Raw genomic sequence first — 23,724 nt, forward strand, 5'->3', positions numbered from 1 at the left:
GCAGAGCAGAGGCCAGCGCCTCATGGAAACTGCTGCACGCCTCTGCTTCTGCACGGCAAATCAGGGCCTTACTTCCAGGCATGTGTTCATGCTGGGTGTGCCGGTAGCGATATAGCAGGGTAAGATGCTGACTTTCTCCTCGAGCAGAGTGACTTCACGTACGAGGGCCTCGAAGTACTCCAAGCACAGTGTTCTCTCATGGCAGCTCACACAAGGACCATGAGAAGTTTTCTGTGCACTTCGGACTCACCAGCAATGTTGTCCTGAGGCCGTTCGAGGACTCTGGAAATGTAGCTCTCCTCAAGGATCGTACAGTGTGTTGCCCATCACTGGGCACGCACAGAGGGCCTCCGAGGGATGCACCAATGGGCCTCGAAGTTGCTCAACCGGCCCACAGGGGTCTGGAAGTGCTCAGTGAACTTGCAGGAAAACGAGGCCTACCCGAGAGGCCTAGGAGTCCTCAGACGTGTACTTCCTTTAAAGTAAAGCATATAAGGGACAAAGAACTCATGGAAATAGCTGCATGCCTCCCTTTCTGCACGGCTACTAAGGGCCTAACCTGGAGGCAACTTTTCACGTTGAGATTCCCTTTAGCTCTAGAGCTTGTCAGGCTGACCACCACCGCGGCCATGGAAGCCCCTGGTTTAGACAGAGCAAACTCATTTTCTCCCCAGAAGCATTCTTACAGTGTTTACAGGCCTGTCAAGAGGAGGGAATGGCAGGCACTTTCAATGCAGCGTGAACGCTACCTTCCAAATGGGAAAGCAAGGCTAGTTCCAACAGGTCCCCTTTTCCAGGGACACACTCAGCATGCACCCCTGTGGCTTCTAAGAAGTCCGAGGAGACACAGGTTACCCTGTGTTTCCTTCCCTGACTCAACTTCTCGAAGTAGGGTGTTCTGCATCATGCGAACTGCCTCAACCAAGGAACGCCGTAAGCTGCTCCCCTGGGCCTGTGGCTATTCGAAAGCCTGCAGTGCCACAGGAAGAACAGGACTTCAACTGCAGTAAGAACGCAAGCTGACTTCCTCTAGGAGGCACGGTGACTTCAGGCAGGACGTCTTAGATGGAATGCGAAGACGAGGGTTACCCTGAGTGCAGCTCAGGCTAGGGCAACGCGTAAGACTTCCACGCCGTGTGGGACGTGCCAGAACGGTGTTCGTGAACGTGTGCGAGGGCTGAGGAAATGAAGCTGCTCCAAAAGAGAGGGCAGTGCGTTTCCCTACACCCGGCATGCACAGAGGGGCTGTAACGGGCTCCGGGTCTGGACGTTGCTTAGCTGACCCAGGTGAGCCTGGGGTACTCAAGTGTTCCTGCGGGAATAGGGTGCCCAGGCTAGCGTCCTAGGTGTCCAGAAAACTGTGCTGCCGTTTAAGGAACGCAGAGCAGAGGCCAGCGCCTCATGGAAACTGCTGCACGCCTCTGCTTCTGCACGGCAAATCAGGGCCTTACTTCCAGGCATGTGTTCATGCTGGGTGTGCCGGTAGCGATATAGCAGGGTAAGATGCTGACTTTCTCCTCGAGCAGAGTGACTTCACGTACGAGGGCCTCGAAGTACTCCAAGCACAGTGTTCTCTCATGGCAGCGCACACAAGGACCATGAGAAGTTTTCTGTGCACTTCGGACTCACCAGCAATGTTGTCCTGAGGCCGTTCGAGGACTCTGGAAATGTAGCTCTCCTCAAGGAACGTACAGTGTGTTGCCCATCACTGGGAACGCACAGAGGGCCTCCGAGGGATGCACCAATGGGCCTCGAAGTTGCTCAGCCGGCCCACAGGGGTCTGGAGGTACTCAGTGAACTTGCAGGGAAAACGAGGTCTACCCGAGAGGCCTAGGAGTCCTCAGACGTGTACTTCCTTTAAAGTAAAGCATATAAGGGACTAAGAACTCATGGAAACAGCTGCATGCCTCCCTTTCTGCACGACTACTAAGGGCCTAACCTGGAGGCAAGTTTTCACGTTGAGATTCCCTTTAGCTCTAGAGCTTGTCAGGCTGACCACCACCGCGGCCATGGAAGCCCCTGGTTTAGACAGAGCAAACTCATTTTCTCCCCAGAAGTATTCTTACAGTGTTTACAGGCCTGTCAAGAGGAGGGAATGGCAGGCAGTTTCAATGCAGCGTGAACGCTTCCTTCAAAACGGGAAAGCAAGGCTAGTTCCAGCAGGTCCCCTTTTCCAGGGGCACACTCAGCATGCACCCCTGTGGCTTCTAAGAAGTCCGAGGAGACACAGGTTACCCTGTGTTTCCTTCCCTGACTCAACTTCTCGAAGTAGGGTGTTCTGCATCATGCGAACTGCCTCAACCAAGGAACGCCGTAAGCTGCTCCTCTGGGCCTGTGGCTATTCGAAAGCCTGCAGTGCCACAGGAAGAACAGGACTTCAACTGCAGTAAGAACGCAAGCTGACTTCCTCTAGGAGGCACGGTGACTTCAGGCAGGACGTCTTAGGTGGAATGCGAAGACGAGGGTTACCCTGAGTGCAGCTCAGGCTAGGGAAACGCGTAAGACTTCAACGCCGTGTGGGACGTGCCAGAACGCTGTACGTGAACGTGTGCGAGGGCTGAGGAAATGAAGCTGCTCCAAAAGAGAGGGCAGTGCGTTTCCCTACACCCGGCATGCACAGAGGGGCTGTAACGGGCTCCGGGTCTGGACGTTGCTTAGCTGACCCAGGTGAGCCTGGGGTACTCAAGTGTTCCTGCGGGAATAGGGTGCCCAGGCTAGCGTCCTAGGTGTCCAGAAAACTGTGCTGCCGTTCAAGGAACGCAGAGCAGAGGCCAGCGCCTCATGGAAACTGCTGCACGCCTCTGCTTCTGCACGGCAAATCAGGGCCTTACTTCCAGGCATGTGTTCATGCTAGGTGTGCCGGTAGCGATATAGCAGGGTAAGATGCTGACTTTCTCCTCGAGCAGAGTGACTTCACGTACGAGGGCCTCGAAGTACTCCAAGCACAGTGTTCTCTCATGGCAGCTCACACAAGGACCATGAGAAGTTTTCTGTGCACTTCGGACTCACCAGCAAAGTTGTCCTGAGGCCGTTCGAGGACTCTGGAAATGTAGCTCTCCTCAAGGAACGTACAGTGTGTTGCCCATCACTGGGCACGCACAGAGGGCCTCCGAGGGATGCACCAATGGGCCTCGAAGTTGCTCAGCCGGCCCACAGGGGTCTGGAGGTACTCAGTGAACTTGCAGGGAAAACGAGGCCTACCCGAGAGGCCTAGGAGTCCTCAGACGTGTACTTCCTTTAAAGTAAAGCATATAAGGGACAAAGAACTCATGGAAATAGCTGCATGCCTCCCTTTCTGCACGGCTACTAAGGGCCTAACCTGGAGGCAACTTTTCACGTTGAGATTCCCTTTAGCTCTAGAGCTTGTCAGGCTGACCACCACCGCGGCCATGGAAGCCCCTGGTTTAGACAGAGCAAACTCATTTTCTCCCCAGAAGCATTCTTACAGTGTTTACAGGCCTGTCAAGAGGAGGGAATGGCAGGCAGTTTCAATGCAGCGTGAACGCTTCCTTCAAAACGGGAAAGCAAGGCTAGTTCCAGCAGGTCCCCTTTTCCAGGGGCACACTCAGCATGCACCCCTGTGGCTTCTAACAAGTCCGAGGAGACACAGGTTACCCTGTGTTTCCTTCCCTGACTCAACTTCTCGAAGTAGGGTGTTCTGCATCATGCGAACTGCCTCAACCAAGGAACGCCGTAAGCTGCTCCTCTGGGCCTGTGGCTATTCGAAAGCCTGCAGTGCCACAGGAAAAACAGGACTTCAACTGCAGTAAGAACGCAAGCTGACTTCCTCTAGGAGGCACGGTGACTTCAGGCAGGACGTCTTAGGTGGAATGCGAAGACGAGGGTTACCCTGAGTGCAGCTCAGGCTAGGGCAACGCGTAAGACTTGCACGCCGTGTGGGACGTGCCAGAACGGTGTTCGTGAACGTGTGCGAGGGCTGAGGAAATGAAGCTGCTCCAAAAGAGAGGGCAGTGCGTTTCCCTACACCCGGCATGCACAGAGGGGCTGTAACGGGCTCCGGGTCTGGACGTTGCTTAGCTGACCCAGGTGAGCCTGGGGTACTCAAGTGTTCCTGCGGGAATAGGGTGCCCAGGCTAGCGTCCTAGGTGTCCAGAAAACTGTGCTGCCGTTCAAGGAACGCAGAGCAGAGGCCAGCGCCTCATGGAAACTGCTGCACGCCTCTGCTTCTGCACGGCAAATCAGGGCCTTACTTCCAGGCATGTGTTCATGCTGGGTGTGCCGGTAGCGATATAGCAGGGTAAGATGCTGACTTTCTCCTCGAGCAGAGTGACTTCACGTACGAGGGCCTCGAAGTACTCCAAGCACAGTGTTCTCTCATGGCAGCTCACACAAGGACCATGAGAAGTTTTCTGTGCACTTCGGACTCACCAGCAAAGTTGTCCTGAGGCCGTTCGAGGACTCTGGAAATGTAGCTCTCCTCAAGGAACGTACAGTGTGTTGCCCATCACTGGGCACGCACAGAGGGCCTCCGAGGGATGCACCAATGGGCCTCGAAATTGCTCAGCCGGCCCACAGGGGTCTGGAGGTACTCAGTGAACTTGCAGGAAAACGAGGTCTACCCGAGAGGCCTAGGAGTCCTCAGACGTGTACTTCCTTTAAAGTAAAGCATATAAGGGACAAAGAACTCATGGAAATAGCTGCATGCCTCCCTTTCTGCACGGCTACTAAGGGCCTAACCTGGAGGCAACTTTTCACGTTGAGATTCCCTTTAGCTCTAGAGCTTGTCAGGCTGACCACCACCGCGGCCATGGAAGCCCCTGGTTTAGACAGAGCAAACTCATTTTCTCCCCAGAAGCATTCTTACAGTGTTTACAGGCCTGTCAAGAGGAGGGAATGGCAGGCAGTTTCAATGCAGCGTGAACGCTTCCTTCAAAACGGGAAAGCAAGGCTAGTTCCAGCAGGTCCCCTTTTCCAGGGGCACACTCAGCATGCACCCCTGTGGCTTCTAACAAGTCCGAGGAGACACAGGTTACCCTGTGTTTCCTTCCCTGACTCAACTTCTCGAAGTAGGGTGTTCTGCATCATGCGAACTGCCTCAACCAAGGAACGCCGTAAGCTGCTCCTCTGGGCCTGTGGCTATTCGGAAGCCTGCAGTGCCACAGGAAGAACAGGACTTCAACTGCAGTAAGAACGCAAGCTGACATCCTCTAGGAGGCACGGTGACTTCAGGCAGGACGTCTTAGATGGAATGCGAAGACGAGGGTTACCCTGAGTGCAGCTCAGGCTAGGGCAACGCGTAAGACTTCCACGCCGTGTGGGACGTGCCAGAACGGTGTTCGTGAACGTGTGCGAGGGCTGAGGAAATGAAGCTGCTCCAAAAGAGAGGGCAGTGCGTTTCCCTACAACCGGCATGCACAGAGGGGCTGTAACGGGCTCCGGGTCTGGACGTTGCTTAGCTGACCCAGGTGAGCCTGGGGTACTCAAGTGTTCCTGCGGGAATAGGGTGCCCAGGCTAGCGTCCTAGGTGTCCAGAAAACTGTGCTGCCGTTTAAGGAACGCAGAGCAGAGGCCAGCGCCTCATGGAAACTGCTGCACGCCTCTGCTTCTGCACGGCAAATCAGGGCCTTACTTCCAGGCATGTGTTCATGCTGGGTGTGCCGGTAGCGATATAGCAGGGTAAGATGCTGACTTTCTCCTCGAGCAGAGTGACTTCACGTACGAGGGCCTCGAAGTACTCCAAGCACAGTGTTCTCTCATGGCAGCGCACACAAGGACCATGAGAAGTTTTCTGTGCACTTCGGACTCACCAGCAATGTTGTCCTGAGGCCGTTCCAGGACTCTGGAAATGTAGCTCTCCTCAAGGAACGTACAGTGTGTTACCCATCACTGGGCACGCACAGAGGGCCTCCGAGGGATGCACCAATGGGCCTCGAAATTGCTCAGCCGGCCCACAGGGGTCTGGAGGTACTCAGTGAACTTACAGGAAAACGAGGTCTACCCGAGAGGCCTAGGAGTCCTCAGACGTGTACTTCCTTTAAAGTAAAGCATATAAGGGACAAAGAACTCATGGAAATAGCTGCATGCCTCCCTTTCTGCACGGCTACTAAGGGCCTAACCTGGAGGCAACTTTTCACGTTGAGATTCCCTTTAGCTCTAGAGCTTGTCAGGCTGACCACCACCGCGGCCATGGAAGCCCCTGGTTTAGACAGAGCAAACTCATTTTCTCCCCAGAAGCATTCTTACAGTGTTTACAGGCCTGTCAAGAGGAGGGAATGGCAGGCAGTTTCAATGCAGCGTGAACGCTTCCTTCAAAACGGGAAAGCAAGGCTAGTTCCAGCAGGTCCCCTTTTCCAGGGGCACACTCAGCATGCACCCCTGTGGCTTCTAACAAGTCCGAGGAGACACAGGTTACCCTGTGTTTCCTTCCCTGACTCAACTTCTCGAAAGGGTGTTCTGCATCATGCGAACTGCCTCAACCAAGGAACGCCGTAAGCTGCTCCTCTGGGCCTGTGGCTATTCGAAAGCCTGCAGTGCCACAGGAAGAACAGGACTTCAACTGCAGTAAGAACGCAAGCTGACTTCCTCTAGGAGGCACGGTGACTTCAGGCAGGACGTCTTAGGTGGAATGCGAAGACGAGGGTTACCCTGAGTGCAGCTCAGGCTAGGGCAACGCGTAAGACTTGCACGCCGTGTGGGACGTGCCAGAACGGTGTTCGTGAACGTGTGCGAGGGCTGAGGAAATGAAGCTGCTCCAAAAGAGAGGGCAGTGCGTTTCCCTACACCCGGCATGCACAGAGGGGCTGTAACGGGCTCCGGGTCTGGACGTTGCTTAGCTGACCCAGGTGAGCCTGGGGTACTCAAGTGTTCCTGCGGGAATAGGGTGCCCAGGCTAGCGTCCTAGGTGTCCAGAAAACTGTGCTGCCGTTCAAGGAACGCAGAGCAGAGGCCAGCGCCTCATGGAAACTGCTGCACGCCTCTGCTTCTGCACGGCAAATCAGGGCCTTACTTCCAGGCATGTGTTCATGCTGGGTGTGCCGGTAGCGATATAGCAGGGTAAGATGCTGACTTTCTCCTCGAGCAGAGTGACTTCACGTACGAGGGCCTCGAAGTACTCCAAGCACAGTGTTCTCTCATGGCAGCTCACACAAGGACCATGAGAAGTTTTCTGTGCACTTCGGACTCACCAGCAAAGTTGTCCTGAGGCCGTTCGAGGACTCTGGAAATGTAGCTCTCCTCAAGGAACGTACAGTGTGTTGCCCATCACTGGGCACGCACAGAGGGCCTCCGAGGGATGCACCAATGGGCCTCGAAATTGCTCAGCCGGCCCACAGGGGTCTGGAGGTACTCAGTGAACTTGCAGGAAAACGAGGTCTACCCGAGAGGCCTAGGAGTCCTCAGACGTGTACTTCCTTTAAAGTAAAGCATATAAGGGACAAAGAACTCATGGAAATAGCTGCATGCCTCCCTTTCTGCACGGCTACTAAGGGCCTAACCTGGAGGCAACTTTTCACGTTGAGATTCCCTTTAGCTCTAGAGCTTGTCAGGCTGACCACCACCGCGGCCATGGAAGCCCCTGGTTTAGACAGAGCAAACTCATTTTCTCCCCAGAAGCATTCTTACAGTGTTTACAGGCCTGTCAAGAGGAGGGAATGGCAGGCACTTTCAATGCAGCGTGAACGCTGCCTTCAAAACGGGAAAGCAAGGCTAGTTCCAGCAGGTCCCCTTTTCCAGGGGCACACTCAGCATGCACCCCTGTGGCTTCTAACAAGTCCGAGGAGACACAGGTTACCCTGTGTTTCCTTCCCTGACTCAACTTCTCGAAGTAGGGTGTTCTGCATCATGCGAACTGCCTCAACCAAGGAACGCCGTAAGCTGCTCCTCTGGGCCTGTGGCTATTCGGAAGCCTGCAGTGCCACAGGAAGAACAGGACTTCAACTGCAGTAAGAACGCAAGCTGACATCCTCTAGGAGGCACGGTGACTTCAGGCAGGACGTCTTAGATGGAATGCGAAGACGAGGGTTACCCTGAGTGCAGCTCAGGCTAGGGCAACGCGTAAGACTTCCACGCCGTGTGGGACGTGCCAGAACGGTGTTCGTGAACGTGTGCGAGGGCTGAGGAAATGAAGCTGCTCCAAAAGAGAGGGCAGTGCGTTTCCCTACACCCGGCATGCACAGAGGGGCTGTAACGGGCTCCGGGTCTGGACGTTGCTTAGCTGACCCAGGTGAGCCTGGGGTACTCAAGTGTTCCTGCGGGAATAGGGTGCCCAGGCTAGCGTCCTAGGTGTCCAGAAAACTGTGCTGCCGTTTAAGGAACGCAGAGCAGAGGCCAGCGCCTCATGGAAACTGCTGCACGCCTCTGCTTCTGCACGGCAAATCAGGGCCTTACTTCCAGGCATGTGTTCATGCTGGGTGTGCCGGTAGCGATATAGCAGGGTAAGATGCTGACTTTCTCCTCGAGCAGAGTGACTTCACGTACGAGGGCCTCGAAGTACTCCAAGCACAGTGTTCTCTCATGGCAGCGCACACAAGGACCATGAGAAGTTTTCTGTGCACTTCGGACTCACCAGCAATGTTGTCCTGAGGCCGTTCCAGGACTCTGGAAATGTAGCTCTCCTCAAGGAACGTACAGTGTGTTACCCATCACTGGGCACGCACAGAGGGCCTCCGAGGGATGCACCAATGGGCCTCGAAATTGCTCAGCCGGCCCACAGGGGTCTGGAGGTACTCAGTGAACTTACAGGAAAACGAGGTCTACCCGAGAGGCCTAGGAGTCCTCAGACGTGTACTTCCTTTAAAGTAAAGCATATAAGGGACAAAGAACTCATGGAAATAGCTGCATGCCTCCCTTTCTGCACGGCTACTAAGGGCCTAACCTGGAGGCAACTTTTCACGTTGAGATTCCCTTTAGCTCTAGAGCTTGTCAGGCTGACCACCACCGCGGCCATGGAAGCCCCTGGTTTAGACAGAGCAAACTCATTTTCTCCCCAGAAGCATTCTTACAGTGTTTACAGGCCTGTCAAGAGGAGGGAATGGCAGGCAGTTTCAATGCAGCGTGAACGCTTCCTTCAAAACGGGAAAGCAAGGCTAGTTCCAGCAGGTCCACTTTTCCAGGGGCACACTCAGCATGCACCCCTGTGGCTTCTAACAAGTCCGAGGAGACACAGGTTACCCTGTGTTTCCTTCCCTGACTCAACTTCTCGAAGTAGGGTGTTCTGCATCATGCGAACTGCCTCAACCAAGGAACGCCGTAAGCTGCTCCTCTGGGCCTGTGGCTATTCGAAAGCCTGCAGTGCCACAGGAAGAACAGGACTTCAACTGCAGTAAGAACGCAAGCTGACTTCCTCTAGGAGGCACGGTGACTTCAGGCAGGACGTCTTAGGTGGAATGCGAAGACGAGGGTTACCCTGAGTGCAGCTCAGGCTAGGGCAACGCGTAAGACTTGCACGCCGTGTGGGACGTGCCAGAACGGTGTTCGTGAACGTGTGCGAGGGCTGAGGAAATGAAGCTGCTCCAAAAGAGAGGGCAGTGCGTTTCCCTACACCCGGCATGCACAGAGGGGCTGTAACGGGCTCCGGGTCTGGACGTTGCTTAGCTGACCCAGGTGAGCCTGGGGTACTCAAGTGTTCCTGCGGGAATAGGGTGCCCAGGCTAGCGTCCTAGGTGTCCAGAAAACTGTGCTGCCGTTCAAGGAACGCAGAGCAGAGGCCAGCGCCTCATGGAAACTGCTGCACGCCTCTGCTTCTGCACGGCAAATCAGGGCCTTACTTCCAGGCATGTGTTCATGCTGGGTGTGCCGGTAGCGATATAGCAGGGTAAGATGTTGACTTTCTCCTCGAGCAGAGTGACTTCACGTACGAGGGCCTCGAAGTGCTCCAAGCACAGTGTTCTCTCATGGCAGCTCACACAAGGACCATGAGAAGTTTTCTGTGCACTTCGGACTCACCAGCAATGTTGTCCTGAGGCCGTTCGAGGACTCTGGAAATGTCGCTCTCCTCAAGGAACGTACATTGTGTTGCCCATCACTGGGCACGCACAGAGGGCCTCCGAGGGATGCACCAATGGGCCTCGAAATTGCTCAGCCGGCCCACAGGGGTCTGGAGGTACTCAGTGAACTTGCAGGAAAACGAGGTCTACCCGAGAGGCCTAGGAGTCCTCAGACGTGTACTTCCTTTAAAGTAAAGCATATAAGGGACAAAGAACTCATGGAAATAGCTGCATGCCTCCCTTTCTGCACGGCTACTAAGGGCCTAACCTGGAGGCAACTTTTCACGTTGAGATTCCCTTTAGCTCTAGAGCTTGTCAGGCTGACCACCACCGCGGCCATGGAAGCCCCTGGTTTAGACAGAGCAAACTCATTTTCTCCCCAGAAGCATTCTTACAGTGTTTACAGGCCTGTCAAGAGGAGGGAATGGCAGGCAGTTTCAATGCAGCGTGAACGCTTCCTTCAAAACGGGAAAGCAAGGCTAGTTCCAGCAGGTCCCCTTTTCCAGGGGCACACTCAGCATGCACCCCTGTGGCTTCTAACAAGTCCGAGGAGACACAGGTTACCCTGTGTTTCCTTCCCTGACTCAACTTCTCGAAGTAGGGTGTTCTGCATCATGCGAACTGCCTCAACCAAGGAACGCCGTAAGCTGCTCCTCTGGGCCTGTGGCTATTCGAAAGCCTGCAGTGCCACAGGAAAAACAGGACTTCAACTGCAGTAAGAACGCAAGCTGACTTCCTCTAGGAGGCACGGTGACTTCAGGCAGGACGTCTTAGGTGGAATGCGAAGACGAGGGTTACCCTGAGTGCAGCTCAGGCTAGGGCAACGCGTAAGACTTGCACGCCGTGTGGGACGTGCCAGAACGGTGTTCGTGAACGTGTGCGAGGGCTGAGGAAATGAAGCTGCTCCAAAAGAGAGGGCAGTGCGTTTCCCTACACCCGGCATGCACAGAGGGGCTGTAACGGGCTCCGGGTCTGGACGTTGCTTAGCTGACCCAGGTGAGCCTGGGGTACTCAAGTGTTCCTGCGGGAATAGGGTGCCCAGGCTAGCGTCCTAGGTGTCCAGAAAACTGTGCTGCCGTTCAAGGAACGCAGAGCAGAGGCCAGCGCCTCATGGAAACTGCTGCACGCCTCTGCTTCTGCACGGCAAATCAGGGCCTTACTTCCAGGCATGTGTTCATGCTGGGTGTGCCGGTAGCGATATAGCAGGGTAAGATGCTGACTTTCTCCTCGAGCAGAGTGACTTCACGTACGAGGGCCTCGAAGTACTCCAAGCACAGTGTTCTCTCATGGCAGCTCACACAAGGACCATGAGAAGTTTTCTGTGCACTTCGGACTCACCAGCAAAGTTGTCCTGAGGCCGTTCGAGGACTCTGGAAATGTAGCTCTCCTCAAGGAACGTACAGTGTGTTGCCCATCACTGGGCACGCACAGAGGGCCTCCGAGGGATGCACCAATGGGCCTCGAAATTGCTCAGCCGGCCCACAGGGGTCTGGAGGTACTCAGTGAACTTGCAGGAAAACGAGGTCTACCCGAGAGGCCTAGGAGTCCTCAGACGTGTACTTCCTTTAAAGTAAAGCATATAAGGGACAAAGAACTCATGGAAATAGCTGCATGCCTCCCTTTCTGCACGGCTACTAAGGGCCTAACCTGGAGGCAACTTTTCACGTTGAGATTCCCTTTAGCTCTAGAGCTTGTCAGGCTGACCACCACCGCGGCCATGGAAGCCCCTGGTTTAGACAGAGCAAACTCATTTTCTCCCCAGAAGCATTCTTACAGTGTTTACAGGCCTGTCAAGAGGAGGGAATGGCAGGCAGTTTCAATGCAGCGTGAACGCTTCCTTCAAAACGGGAAAGCAAGGCTAGTTCCAGCAGGTCCCCTTTTCCAGGGGCACACTCAGCATGCACCCCTGTGGCTTCTAACAAGTCCGAGGAGACACAGGTTACCCTGTGTTTCCTTCCCTGACTCAACTTCTCGAAGTAGGGTGTTCTGCATCATGCGAACTGCCTCAACCAAGGAACGCCGTAAGCTGCTCCTCTGGGCCTGTGGCTATTCGGAAGCCTGCAGTGCCACAGGAAGAACAGGACTTCAACTGCAGTAAGAACGCAAGCTGACATCCTCTAGGAGGCACGGTGACTTCAGGCAGGACGTCTTAGATGGAATGCGAAGACGAGGGTTACCCTGAGTGCAGCTCAGGCTAGGGCAACGCGTAAGACTTCCACGCCGTGTGGGACGTGCCAGAACGGTGTTCGTGAACGTGTGCGAGGGCTGAGGAAATGAAGCTGCTCCAAAAGAGAGGGCAGTGCGTTTCCCTACAACCGGCATGCACAGAGGGGCTGTAACGGGCTCCGGGTCTGGACGTTGCTTAGCTGACCCAGGTGAGCCTGGGGTACTCAAGTGTTCCTGCGGGAATAGGGTGCCCAGGCTAGCGTCCTAGGTGTCCAGAAAACTGTGCTGCCGTTTAAGGAACGCAGAGCAGAGGCCAGCGCCTCATGGAAACTGCTGCACGCCTCTGCTTCTGCACGGCAAATCAGGGCCTTACTTCCAGGCATGTGTTCATGCTGGGTGTGCCGGTAGCGATATAGCAGGGTAAGATGCTGACTTTCTCCTCGAGCAGAGTGACTTCACGTACGAGGGCCTCGAAGTACTCCAAGCACAGTGTTCTCTCATGGCAGCGCACACAAGGACCATGAGAAGTTTTCTGTGCACTTCGGACTCACCAGCAATGTTGTCCTGAGGCCGTTCCAGGACTCTGGAAATGTAGCTCTCCTCAAGGAACGTACAGTGTGTTACCCATCACTGGGCACGCACAGAGGGCCTCCGAGGGATGCACCAATGGGCCTCGAAATTGCTCAGCCGGCCCACAGGGGTCTGGAGGTACTCAGTGAACTTACAGGAAAACGAGGTCTACCCGAGAGGCCTAGGAGTCCTCAGACGTGTACTTCCTTTAAAGTAAAGCATATAAGGGACAAAGAACTCATGGAAATAGCTGCATGCCTCCCTTTCTGCACGGCTACTAAGGGCCTAACCTGGAGGCAACTTTTCACGTTGAGATTCCCTTTAGCTCTAGAGCTTGTCAGGCTGACCACCACCGCGGCCATGGAAGCCCCTGGTTTAGACAGAGCAAACTCATTTTCTCCCCAGAAGCATTCTTACAGTGTTTACAGGCCTGTCAAGAGGAGGGAATGGCAGGCAGTTTCAATGCAGCGTGAACGCTTCCTTCAAAACGGGAAAGCAAGGCTAGTTCCAGCAGGTCCACTTTTCCAGGGGCACACTCAGCATGCACCCCTGTGGCTTCTAACAAGTCCGAGGAGACACAGGTTACCCTGTGTTTCCTTCCCTGACTCAACTTCTCGAAGTAGGGTGTTCTGCATCATGCGAACTGCCTCAACCAAGGAACGCCGTAAGCTGCTCCTCTGGGCCTGTGGCTATTCGAAAGCCTGCAGTGCCACAGGAAGAACAGGACTTCAACTGCAGTAAGAACGCAAGCTGACTTCCTCTAGGAGGCACGGTGACTTCAGGCAGGACGTCTTAGGTGGAATGCGAAGACGAGGGTTACCCTGAGTGCAGCTCAGGCTAGGGCAACGCGTAAGACTTGCACGCCGTGTGGGACGTGCCAGAACGGTGTTCGTGAACGTGTGCGAGGGCTGAGGAAATGAAGCTGCTCCAAAAGAGAGGGCAGTGCGTTTCCCTACACCCGGCATGCACAGAGGGGCTGTAACGGGCTCCGGGTCTGGACGTTGCTTAGCTGACCCAGGTGAGCCTGGGGTACTCAAGTGTTCCTGCGGGAATAGGGTGCCCAGGCTAGCGTCCTAGGTGTCCAGAAAACTGTGCTGCCGTTCAAGGAACGCAGAGCAGAGGCCAGCGCCTCATGGAAACTGCTGCACGCCTCTGCTTCTGCACGGCAAATCAGGGCCTTACTTCCAGGCATGTGTTCATGCTGGGTGTGCCGGTAGCGATATAGCAGGGTAAGATGTTGACTTTCTCCTCGAGCAGAGTGACTTCACGTACGAGGGCCTCGAAGTGCTCCAAGCACAGTGTTCTCTCATGGCAGCTCACACAAGGACCATGAGAAGTTTTCTGTGCACTTCGGACTCACCAGCAATGTTGTCCTGAGGCCGTTCGAGGACTCTGGAAATGTCGCTCTCCTCAAGGAACGTACATTGTGTTGCCCATCACTGGGCACGCACAGTGGGCCTCCGAGGGATGCACCAATGGGCCTCGAAATTGCTCAGCCGGCCCACAGGGGTCTGGAGGTACTCAGTGAACTTGCAGGAAAACGAGGTCTACCCGAGAGGCCTAGGAGTCCTCAGACGTGTACTTCCTTTAAAGTAAAGCATATAAGGGACAAAGAACTCATGGAAATAGCTGCATGCCTCCCTTTCTGCACGGCTACTAAGGGCCTAACCTGGAGGCAACTTTTCACGTTGAGATTCCCTTTAGCTCTAGAGCTTGTCAGGCTGACCACCACCGCGGCCATGGAAGCCCCTGGTTTAGACAGAGCAAACTCATTTTCTCCCCAGAAGCATTCTTACAGTGTTTACAGGCCTGTCAAGAGGAGGGAATGGCAGGCAGTTTCAATGCAGCGTGAACGCTTCCTTCAAAACGGGAAAGCAAGGCTAGTTCCAGCAGGTCCCCTTTTCCAGGGGCACACTCAGCATGCACCCCTGTGGCTTCTAACAAGTCCGAGGAGACACAGGTTACCCTGTGTTTCCTTCCCTGACTCAACTTCTCGAAGTAGGGTGTTCTGCATCATGCGAACTGCCTCAACCAAGGAACGCCGTAAGCTGCTCCTCTGGGCCTGTGGCTATTCGAAAGCCTGCAGTGCCACAGGAAAAACAGGACTTCAACTGCAGTAAGAACGCAAGCTGACTTCCTCTAGGAGGCACGGTGACTTCAGGCAGGACGTCTTAGGTGGAATGCGAAGACGAGGGTTACCCTGAGTGCAGCTCAGGCTAGGGCAACGCGTAAGACTTGCACGCCGTGTGGGACGTGCCAGAACGGTGTTCGTGAACGTGTGCGAGGGCTGAGGAAATGAAGCTGCTCCAAAAGAGAGGGCAGTGCGTTTCCCTACACCCGGCATGCACAGAGGGGCTGTAACGGGCTCCGGGTCTGGACGTTGCTTAGCTGACCCAGGTGAGCCTGGGGTACTCAAGTGTTCCTGCGGGAATAGGGTGCCCAGGCTAGCGTCCTAGGTGTCCAGAAAACTGTGCTGCCGTTCAAGGAACGCAGAGCAGAGGCCAGCGCCTCATGGAAACTGCTGCACGCCTCTGCTTCTGCACGGCAAATCAGGGCCTTACTTCCAGGCATGTGTTCATGCTGGGTGTGCCGGTAGCGATATAGCAGGGTAAGATGCTGACTTTCTCCTCGAGCAGAGTGACTTCACGTACGAGGGCCTCGAAGTGCTCCAAGCACAGTGTTCTCTCATGGCAGCTCACACAAGGACCATGAGAAGTTTTCTGTGCACTTCGGACGCACCAGCAATGTTGTCCTGAGGCCGTTCCAGGACTCTGGAAATGTAGCTCTCCTCAAGGAACGTACAGTGTGTTGCCCATCACTGGGCACGCACAGAGGGCCTCCGAGGGATGCACCAATGGGCCTCGAAATTGCTCAGCCGGCCCACAGGGGTCTGGAGGTACTCAGTGAACTTGCAGGAAAACGAGGTCTACCCGAGAGGCCTAGGAGTCCTCAGACGTGTACTTCCTTTAAAGTAAAGCATATAAGGGACAAAGAACTCATGGAAATAGCTGCATGCCTCCCTTTCTGCACGGCTACTAAGGGCCTAACCTGGAGGCAACTTTTCACGTTGAGATTCCCTTTAGCTCTAGAGCTTGTCAGGCTGACCACCACCGCGGCCATGGAAGCCCCTGGTTTAGACAGAGCAAACTCATTTTCTCCCCAGAAGCATTCTTACAGTGTTTACAGGCCTGTCAAGAGGAGGGAATGGCAGGCACTTTCAATGCAGCGTGAACGCTGCCTTCAAAACGGGAAAGCAAGGCTAGTTCCAACAGGTCCCCTTTTCCAGGGGCACACTCAGCATGCACCCCTGTGGCTTCTAAGAAGTCCGAGGAGACACAGGTTACCCTGTGTTTCCTTCCCTGACTCAACTTCTCGAAGTAGGGTGTTCTGCATCATGCGAACTGCCTCAACCAAGGAACGCCGTAAGCTGCTCCTCTGGGCCTGTGGCTATTCGAAAGCCTGCAGTGCCACAGGAAGAACAGGACTTCAACTGCAGTAAGAACGCAAGCTGACTTCCTCTAGGAGGCACGGTGACTTCAGGCAGGACGTCTTAGATGGAATGCGAAGACGAGGGTTACCCTGAGTGCAGCTCAGGCTAGGGCAACGCGTAAGACTTCCACGCCGTGTGGGACTTGCCAGAACGGTGTTCGTGAACGTGTGCGAGGGCTGAGGAAATGAAGCTGCTCCAAAAGAGAGGGCAGTGCGTTTCCCTACACCCGGCATGCACAGAGGGGCTGTAACGGGCTCCGGGTCTGGACGTTGCTTAGCTGACCCAGGTGAGCCTGGGGTACTCAAGTGTTCCTGCGGGAATAGGGTGCCCAGGCTAGCGTCCTAGGTGTCCAGAAAACTGTGCTGCCGTTCAAGGAACGCAGAGCAGAGGCCAGCGCCTCATGGAAACTGTTGCACGCCTCTGCTTCTGCACGGCAAATCAGGGCCTTACTTCCAGGCATGTGTTCATGCTGGGTGTGCCGGTAGCGATATAGCAGGGTAAGATGCTGACTTTCTCCTCGAGCAGAGTGACTTCACGTACGAGGGCCTCGAAGTACTCCAAGCACAGTGTTCTCTCATGGCAGCTCACACAAGGACCATGAGAAGTTTTCTGTGCACTTCGGACTCACCAGCAATGTTGTCCTGAGGCCGTTCGAGGACTCTGGAAATGTAGCTCTCCTCAAGGATCGTACAGTGTGTTGCCCATCCCTGGGCACGCACAGAGGGCCTCCGAGGGATGCACCAATGGGCCTCGAAGTTGCTCAACCGGCCCACAGGGGTCTGGAAGTGCTCAGTGAACTTGCAGGAAAACTCGGCCTACCCGAGAGGCCTAGGAGTCCTCAGACGTGTACTTCCTTTAAAGTAAAGCATATAAGGGACAAAGAACTCATGGAAATAGCTGCATGCCTCCCTTTCTGCACGGCTACTAAGGGCCTAACCTGGAGGCAACTTTTCACGTTGAGATTCCCTTTAGCTCTAGAGCTTGTCAGGCTGACCACCACCGCGGCCATGGAAGCCCCTGGTTTAGACAGAGCAAACTCATTTTCTCCCCAGAAGCATTCTTACAGTGTTTACAGGCCTGTCAAGAGGAGGGAATGGCAGGCACTTTCAATGCAGCGTGAACGCTACCTTCCAAATGGGAAAGCAAGGCTAGTTCCAACAGGTCCCCTTTTCCAGGGACACACTCAGCATGCACCCCTGTGGCTTCTAAGAAGTCCGAGGAGACACAGGTTACCCTGTGTTTCCTTCCCTGACTCAACTTCTCGAAGTAGGGTGTTCTGCATCATGCGAACTGCCTCAACCAAGGAACGCCGTAAGCTGCTCCTCTGGGCCTGTGGCTATTCGAAAGCCTGCAGTGCCACAGGAAGAACAGGACTTCAACTGCAGTAAGAACGCAAGCTGACTTCCTCTAGGAGGCACGGTGACTTCAGGCAGGACGTCTTAGATGGAATGCGAAGACGAGGGTTACCCTGAGTGCAGCTCAGGCTAGGGCAACGCGTGAGACTTCCACGCCGTGTGGGACGTGCCAGAACGGTGTTCGTGAACGTGTGCGAGGGCTGAGGAAATGAAGCTGCTCCAAAAGAGAGGGCAGTGCGTTTCCCTACACCCGGCATGCACAGAGGGGCTGTAACGGGCTCCGGGTCTGGACGTTGCTTAGCTGACCCAGGTGAGCCTGGGGTACTCAAGTGTTCCTGCGGGAATAGGGTGCCCAGGCTAGCGTCCTAGGTGTCCAGAAAACTGTGCTGCCGTTTAAGGAACGCAGAGCAGAGGCCAGCGCCTCATGGAAACTGCTGCACGCCTCTGCTTCTGCACGGCAAATCAGGGCCTTACTTCCAGGCATGTGTTCATGCTGGGTGTGCCGGTAGCGATATAGCAGGGTAAGATGCTGACTTTCTCCTCGAGCAGAGTGACTTCACGTACGAGGGCCTCGAAGTACTCCAAGCACAGTGTTCTCTCATGGCAGCTCACACAAGGACCATGAGAAGTTTTCTGTGCACTTCGGACTCACCAGCAATTTTGTCCTGAGGCCGTTCGAGGACTCTGGAAATGTAGCTCTCCTCAAGGAACGTACAGTGTGTTGCCCATCACTGGGCACGCACAGAGGGCCTCCGAGGGATGCACCAATGGGCCTCGAAGTTGCTCAGCCGGCCCACAGGGGTCTGGAGGTACTCAGTGAACTTGCAGGGAAAACGAGGTCTACCCGAGAGGCCTAGGAGTCCTCAGACGTGTACTTCCTTTAAAGTAAAGCATATAAGGGACTAAGAACTCATGGAAACAGCTGCATGCCTCCCTTTCTGCACGACTACTAAGGGCCTAACCTGGAGGCAAGTTTTCACGTTGAGATTCCCTTTAGCTCTAGAGCTTGTCAGGCTGACCACCACCGCGGCCATGGAAGCCCCTGGTTTAGACAGAGCAAACTCATTTTCTCCCCAGAAGCATTCTTACAGTGTTTACAGGCCTGTCAAGAGGAGGGAATGGCAGGCAGTTTCAATGCAGCGTGAACGCTTCCTTCAAAACGGGAAAGCAAGGCTAGTTCCAGCAGGTCCCCTTTTCCAGGGGCACACTCAGCATGCACCCCTGTGGCTTCTAACAAGTCCGAGGAGACACAGGTTACCCTGTGTTTCCTTCCCTGACTCAACTTCTCGAAAGGGTGTTCTGCATCATGCGAACTGCCTCAACCAAGGAACGCCGTAAGCTGCTCCTCTGGGCCTGTGGCTATTCGAAAGCCTGCAGTGCCACAGGAAGAACAGGACTTCAACTGCAGTAAGAACGCAAGCTGACTTCCTCTAGGAGGCACGGTGACTTCAGGCAGGACGTCTTAGGTGGAATGCGAAGACGAGGGTTACCCTGAGTGCAGCTCAGGCTAGGGCAACGCGTAAGACTTGCACGCCGTGTGGGACGTGCCAGAACGGTGTTCGTGAACGTGTGCGAGGGCTGAGGAAATGAAGCTGCTCCAAAAGAGAGGGCAGTGCGTTTCCCTACACCCGGCATGCACAGAGGGGCTGTAACGGGCTCCGGGTCTGGACGTTGCTTAGCTGACCCAGGTGAGCCTGGGGTACTCAAGTGTTCCTGCGGGAATAGGGTGCCCAGGCTAGCGTCCTAGGTGTCCAGAAAACTGTGCTGCCGTTCAAGGAACGCAGAGCAGAGGCCAGCGCCTCATGGAAACTGCTGCACGCCTCTGCTTCTGCACGGCAAATCAGGGCCTTACTTCCAGGCATGTGTTCATGCTGGGTGTGCCGGTAGCGATATAGCAGGGTAAGATGCTGACTTTCTCCTCGAGCAGAGTGACTTCACGTACGAGGGCCTCGAAGTGCTCCAAGCACAGTGTTCTCTCATGGCAGCTCACACAAGGACCATGAGAAGTTTTCTGTGCACTTCGGACTCACCAGCAATGTTGTCCTGAGGCCGTTCGAGGACTCTGGAAATGTAGCTCTCCTCAAGGAACGTACAGTGTGTTGCCCATCACTGGGCACGCACAGAGGGCCTCCGAGGGATGCACCAATGGGCCTCGAAATTGCTCAGCCGGCCCACAGGGGTCTGGAGGTACTCAGTGAACTTGCAGGAAAACGAGGTCTACCCGAGAGGCCTAGGAGTCCTCAGACGTGTACTTCCTTTAAAGTAAAGCATATAAGGGACAAAGAACTCATGGAAATAGCTGCATGCCTCCCTTTCTGCACGGCTACTAAGGGCCTAACCTGGAGGCAACTTTTCACGTTGAGATTCCCTTTAGCTCTAGAGCTTGTCAGGCTGACCACCACCGCGGCCATGGAAGCCCCTGGTTTAGACAGAGCAAACTCATTTTCTCCCCAGAAGCATTCTTACTGTCTTTACAGGCCTGTCAAGAGGAGGGAATGGCAGGCAGTTTCAATGCAGCGTGAACGCTTCCTTCAAAACGGGAAAGCAAGGCTAGTTCCAGCAGGTCCCCTTTTCCAGGGGCACACTCAGCATGCACCCCTGTGGCTTCTAACAAGTCCGAGGAGACACAGGTTACCCTGTGTTTCCTTCCCTGACTCAACTTCTCGAAGTAGGGTGTTCTGCATCATGCGAACTGCCTCAACCAAGGAACGCCGTAAGCTGCTCCTCTGGGCCTGTGGCTATTCGAAAGCCTGCAGTGCCACAGGAAGAACAGGACTTCAACTGCAGTAAGAACGCAAGCTGACATCCTCTAGGAGGCACGGTGACTTCAGGCAGGACGTCTTAGATGGAATGCGAAGACGAGGGTTACCCTGAGTGCAGCTCAGGCTAGGGCAACGCGTAAGACTTGCACGCCGTGTGGGACGTGCCAGAACGGTGTTCGTGAACGTGTGCGAGGGCTGAGGAAATGAAGCTGCTCCAAAAGAGAGGGCAGTGCGTTTCCCTACAACCGGCATGCACAGAGGGGCTGTAACGGGCTCCGGGTCTGGACGTTGCTTAGCTGACCCAGGTGAGCCTGGGGTACTCAAGTGTTCCTGCGGGAATAGGGTGCCCAGGCTAGCGTCCTAGGTGTCCAGAAAACTGTGCTGCCGTTTAAGGAACGCAGAGCAGAGGCCAGCGCCTCATGGAAACTGCTGCACGCCTCTGCTTCTGCACGGCAAATCAGGGCCTTACTTCCAGGCATGTGTTCATGCTGGGTGTGCCGGTAGCGATATAGCAGGGTAAGATGCTGACTTTCTCCTCGAGCAGAGTGACTTCACGTACGAGGGCCTCGAAGTACTCCAAGCACTGTGTTCTCTCATGGCAGCGCACAAAAGGACCATGAGAAGTTTTCTGTGCACTTCGGACTCACCAGCAATGTTGTCCTGAGGCCGTTCGAGGACTCTGGAAATGTCGCTCTCCTCAAGGAACGTACATTGTGTTGCCCATCACTGGGCACGCACAGAGGGCCTCCGAGGGATGCACCAATGGGCCTCGAAATTGCTCAGCCGGCCCACAGGGATCTGGAGGTACTCAGTGAACTTGCAGGAAAACGAGGTCTACCCGAGAGGCCTAGGAGTCCTCAGACGTGTACTTCCTTTAAAGTAAAGCATATAAGGGACTAAGAACTCATGGAAACAGCTGCATGCCTCCCTTTCTGCACGGCTACTAAGGGCCTAACCTGGAGGCAAGTTTTCACGTTGAGATTCCCTTTAGCTCTAGAGCTTGTCAGGCTGACCACCACCGCGGCCATGGAAGCCCCTGGTTTAGACAGAGCAAACTCATTTTCTCCCCAGAAGCATTCTTACAGTGTTTACAGGCCTGTCAAGAGGAGGGAATGGCAGGCAGTTTCAATGCAGCGTGAACGCTGCCTTCAAAACGGGAAAGCAAGGCTAGTTCCAGCAGGTCCCCTTTTCCAGGGGCACACTCAGCATGCACCCCTGTGGCTTCTAACAAGTCCGAGGAGACACAGGTTACCCTGTGTTTCCTTCCCTGACTCAACTTCTCGAAGTAGGGTGTTCTGCATCATGCGAACTGCCTCAACCAAGGAACGCCGTAAGCTGCTCCTCTGGGCCTGTGGCTATTCGAAAGCCTGCAGTGCCACAGGAAGAACAGGACTTCAACTGCAGTAAGAACGCAAGCTGACTTCCTCTAGGAGGCACGGTGACTTCAGGCAGGACGTCTTAGGTGGAATGCGAAGACGAGGGTTACCCTGAGTGCAGCTCAGGCTAGGGCAACGCGTAAGACTTGCACGCCGTGTGGGACGAGCCAGAACGGTGTTCGTGAACGTGTGCGAGGGCTGAGGAAATGAAGCTGCTCCAAAAGAGAGGGCAGTGCGTTTCCCTACACCCGGCATGCACAGAGGGGCTGTAACGGGCTCCGGGTCTGGACGTTGCTTAGCTGACCCAGGTGAGCCTGGGGTACTCAAGTGTTCCTGCGGGAATAGGGTGCCCAGGCTAGCGTCCTAGGTGTCCAGAAAACTGTGCTGCCGTTCAAGGAACGCAGAGCAGAGGCCAGCGCCTCATGGAAACTGCTGCACGCCTCTGCTTCTGCACGGCAAATCAGGGCCTTACTTCCAGGCATGTGTTCATGCTGGGTGTGCCGGTAGCGATATAGCAGGGTAAGATGCTGACTTTCTCCTCGAGCAGAGTGACTTCACGTACGAGGGCCTCGAAGTGCTCCAAGCACAGTGTTCTCTCATGGCAGCTCACACAAGGACCATGAGAAGTTTTCTGTGCACTTCGGACGCACCAGCAATGTTGTCCTGAGGCCGTTCCAGGACTCTGGAAATGTAGCTCTCCTCAAGGAACGTACAGTGTGTTGCCCATCACTGGGCACGCACAGAGGGCCTCCGAGGGATGCACCAATGGGCCTCGAAATTGCTCAGCCGGCCCACAGGGGTCTGGAGGTACTCAGTGAACTTGCAGGAAAACGAGGTCTACCCGAGAGGCCTAGGAGTCCTCAGACGTGTACTTCCTTTAAAGTAAAGCATATAAGGGACAAAGAACTCATGGAAATAGCTGCATGCCTCCCTTTCTGCACGGCTACTAAGGGCCTAACCTGGAGGCAACTTTTCACGTTGAGATTCCCTTTAGCTCTAGAGCTTGTCAGGCTGACCACCACCGCGGCCATGGAAGCCCCTGGTTTAGACAGAGCAAACTCATTTTCTCCCCAGAAGCATTCTTACAGTGTTTACAGGCCTGTCAAGAGGAGGGAATGGCAGGCACTTTCAATGCAGCGTGAACGCTGCCTTCAAAATGGGAAAGCAAGGCTAGTTCCAACAGGTCCCCTTTTCCAGGGGCACACTCAGCATGCACCCCTGTGGCTTCTAAGAAGTCCGAGGAGACACAGGTTACCCTGTGTTTCCTTCCCTGACTCAACTTCTCGAAGTAGGGTGTTCTGCATCATGCGAACTGCCTCAACCAAGGAACGCCGTAAGCTGCTCCTCTGGGCCTGTGGCTATTCGAAAGCATGCAGTGCCACAGGAAGAACAGGACTTCAACTGCAGTAAGAACGCAAGCTGACTTCCTCTAGGAGGCACGGTGACTTCAGGCAGGACGTCTTAGGTGGAATGCGAAGACGAGGGTTACCCTGAGTGCAGCTCAGGCTAGGGCAACGCGTAAGACTTCCACGCCGTGTGGGACGTGCCAGAACGCTGTTCGTGAACGTGTGCGAGGGCTGAGGAAATGAAGCTGCTCCAAAAGAGAGGGCAGTGCGTTTCCCTACACCCGGCATGCACAGAGGGGCTGTAACGGGCTCCGGGTCTGGACGTTGCTTAGCTGACCCAGGTGAGCCTGGGGTACTCAAGTGTTCCTGCGGGAATAGGGTGCCCAGGCTAGCGTCCTAGGTGTCCAGAAAACTGTGCTGCCGTTCAAGGAACGCAGAGCAGAGGCCAGCGCCTCATGGAAACTGCTGCACGCCTCTGCTTCTGCACGGCAAATCAGGGCCTTACTTCCAGGCATGTGTTCATGCTGGGTGTGCCGGTAGCGATATAGCAGGGTAAGATGCTGACTTTCTCCTCGAGCAGAGTGACTTCACGTACGAGGGCCTCGAAGTGCTCCAAGCACAGTGTTCTCTCATGGCAGCTCACACAAGGACCATGAGAAGTTTTCTGTGCACTTCGGACTCACCAGCAAAGTTGTCCTGAGGCCGTTCGAGGACT

Source organism: Delphinapterus leucas, chromosome 12 (assembly GCF_059928025.1).
Source record: "Delphinapterus leucas isolate spDelLeu-1000000601 "Yukka" chromosome 12, BTC_Dleu_Yukka2, whole genome shotgun sequence".
In the NCBI taxonomy this organism is placed as follows: Eukaryota; Metazoa; Chordata; class Mammalia; order Artiodactyla; family Monodontidae; genus Delphinapterus; species Delphinapterus leucas.